This window comes from Schistocerca nitens, chromosome 1 (genome assembly GCF_023898315.1).
Source record: "Schistocerca nitens isolate TAMUIC-IGC-003100 chromosome 1, iqSchNite1.1, whole genome shotgun sequence".
NCBI lineage: Eukaryota > Metazoa > Arthropoda > Insecta > Orthoptera > Acrididae > Schistocerca > Schistocerca nitens.
In genome coordinates this window covers 906,004,301-906,007,376 of record NC_064614.1, presented here as the reverse complement: position 1 = coordinate 906,007,376, position 3,076 = coordinate 906,004,301, and the positions used below count along the sequence as shown (strand labels likewise).

The 3,076-nt window shown below is 44.0% G+C and overlaps 1 non-coding gene across 1 annotated transcript; it reads right to left on the bottom strand.

The window, feature by feature from the left end:
* Window positions 1–1,485: 1,485 nt before the first annotated feature.
* Window positions 1,486–1,569, bottom strand: Trnac-gca (transfer RNA cysteine (anticodon GCA)). Its single transcript is given in 2 exon segments — window positions 1,486–1,520; window positions 1,530–1,569. It is a non-coding gene; the product is annotated as a tRNA-Cys (tRNA).
* Window positions 1,570–3,076: the final 1,507 nt, after the last annotated feature.

The window sequence follows — 3,076 nt, the reverse complement described above, 5'->3', positions numbered from 1 at the left end:
TGTCATTTTTTCACGTGAATACAATAAAGTCTCGGGAGGTTTCTTCTGTGCTGTAACAGCCAGTTTCTCATTACTGTGGTGAAAATATTTAATGGCCACCGTCTGAAACTATACTCTGATCACTGGACGCTATCTGTGTTAAGCTGTAATTTAATCTTTTATGTTGCGATTTAACATTTCTTAAACTCTTGTTTCCAGAAGGAAAGAGTACGTAAAGAGTAAAGCGTAAGATAAATTTTTCCGGCATATAATCCAGTCTTTTACGTGTTGACAGGTGACGTATGACTTTGGAACTGCAGCAAGAAGTGTATTTCAACATAAGCGCCGTGTCCACCGGACGGGCAGAATGTGCCGTGAGAAACCGTCAGTCAGAAAACGCTCCAGTTCGTAGCGTGGAGGAAGAAGCGACCGGCTCAGACGTGGGCAATATGATTCACTTTTGTGTTTGTAATAGCAATTAAAGCGAAACTCCAATAGCTCTCCCCTCATCTGCCGCCCAGCCAGCTATCGGTTTAATTGGCGCGCTCGCGCGACGTAACACACACACGCACACACACTCACACACACACACATGATTTTCCCTTTGACTTCTCTTTTTATTTTCGCCCGCTCACTGTCTCTCTTTTTCTCTCTCTTTCTCTCTCTTGCTCCCTCTCGTTCGTTTCTCGACGGCGCGGCGCGCGGTTGTTTTCATATCCTCCTGCGGGCCGACTAACACCTGTCGATACGGAGGTGTCTGCAGAATCGATTCCGAGGCCACGCCACGCCCGCGCACTGCCGGATTATCAGCCGGAGCCGTCCCGTCCGAAATTGTTTCGGTCCGTCTGGCTGGCCCCGCTTCCGATTTATTAGCGCGCCGCGACGTGCCTCGAGTTTTTAAAGGGCGACCTGCCACTGCGCGCAGACGTTTAAAAAGCCGCCGCGAGCAAATCGTTCAAGTGGTACGGCCGTTACGGAGCCATCCCCCGGAGCACAAAGGTAATTTTGGTTAGGTACCCCATGGTCAATGTACCATCCATATGCAGTACCTTTTTTTCCACGTTAACTTAAGCTTCCTAACCTTTCTTTAATTTTATTTATTTTTCGTCATCAGTCCTCTGTTTCGATACCGCCTGCCACGACTTCCTCTCTTCTGGCAACCTCTTCACCTCAAAATCACTACCGAACGTCCTCAAATTACCTATTGGATACATTCCAATCTCTGTCCTCTCCTACACTGTTTATCGTCAACAGCTCTCTGTCGTGCCACGAAAGTTAGTCCCTGAGGTCATAACACACATACTCCCATCTTGTCCGTCCTTCTTGTCATTGTTTTAAACACATTTCTCTCCTACCTGATTCTGCGGTGAACGTCCCCATTTCTTCATCCTCAGAAAATGGTTCAAATGACTCTGAGCAGTATGGGACTTAGCTTCTGAGGTCATCAGTCCCCTAGAACTTAGAACTACTTAAACCTAACTAACCTAAGGACATTACACACATTCATGCCGGAGGCAGGATTCGAACCTGCGACCGTAGCGGTCGCGCGGTTGCAGACTGTAGCGCCTAGAACCACTCGGCCACCCCGGCCGGCTGTTCATCCTCCATTTGACTGAAGAGATGGGGATGTCAGCTGATATACTATTGTTGTGGGGATAATTATTTATTCTTCTTATTTAGAAATTAATTCCGAACACCTGTGTCTGCTGTTGTTGATTTATTACCATCAATTTCGAAGCTCTGATGGATTCGTCATCAGATAAATGTCATGGTAATCCTGTATCTGCGCACCCGCTAAAGTATGTATCTGTAAAATCATGGAAAACTAATATATATATATATATATATATATATATATATATATATATATATATATATTCGACCATAACAGACAACATTCATCAACATGAAAACTCACTACTTATGTTATGAGTCCACCTAACTTTTAGCATTCTTCTACAGCACCATTTCTCAAACACTCCGATTCTCTTTGATTCTGATTTTCCCACAGTCGATGATCCGATTCCATAAGCTGGTGTACTCCATAAGTAAATTATGTCCAGAGAAATTTCGTCCTCAAATTCCCTTGAGGGAAGGCGGCATGCTTTTCGCTAAACACTGTTGAGAAATTTTGGAAAATCGGCACTTTAAGGTGACTGCAGAATGATTCTTCTGCTGCCAACATACATTCCGTATGAGGAGCACGAAAATAAGAGGGGAGAAATTAGGAGTCGCTCTATTTGCGAGTGGAACAGGAAAGAAAATGACTCGCAGTGGTATAAAGTACCCTCCGTCACGTACCATACGGTGGCTTGCGGAGTATGTGTGTAAATGTAGAGAGCCAATGTTTTATAAAGGCGGACTTCTTTTGGCAAGGAATGCCATTATCATTAACCTCATTTCAGCTGCTCCCCAATACTTCCAACTTTCCTCGGTTTACTCTCAGTCCATATTGCGTGCTCAGTACACAGTGTATACATACACTGCAATTCTTTATCGCCTTCAGTGAGGATAAGAATGTCATCAGCGGACTTTTTCGTTGATATTCTTTCACCCTCAATAACCAACCTTTCTATGTGAGCTCTTCAGCGACGATTGTCAGCGGACGGGCTTGACCTCATTTCCGGGTAGGGTTCAGTCTCTGATTTTCTGTTTGGAGATATTTCTTTCTTGAGCATCGTTCTCAGTATACCCTCCATTTTCAATGCTTCGCCAACTTTTGCAGGTCAGATGTCTTCGAACTACTCGTGACTGCTGTCGTTAATGTGGTGTACATAGTGGAAGTAAGTCAGACGTCTTCCGCTAATGGTGCCTTTATCTTATAAAACATCTCTACATTCTTCGTGAGGCTTCATCGTCTTTCTGTTCGTGAGGCTCGTATAGTGGATGGATAAGACATAAGACTAGTACTGGAATAAGTATTGCGGAAATACTTGGACAAAGTTACCAGTCGGTGAAATGAACGGAGGATTTGGTGATGAGACAATATTAGATAGTTCAACCACAGAGTGTGGATAGTTGTAATGAAGATGACTGTCAGACTTTCTCTAGAATATCTGCTTAAGTACCACATTATTGAGTTTTCATCTATCGTACG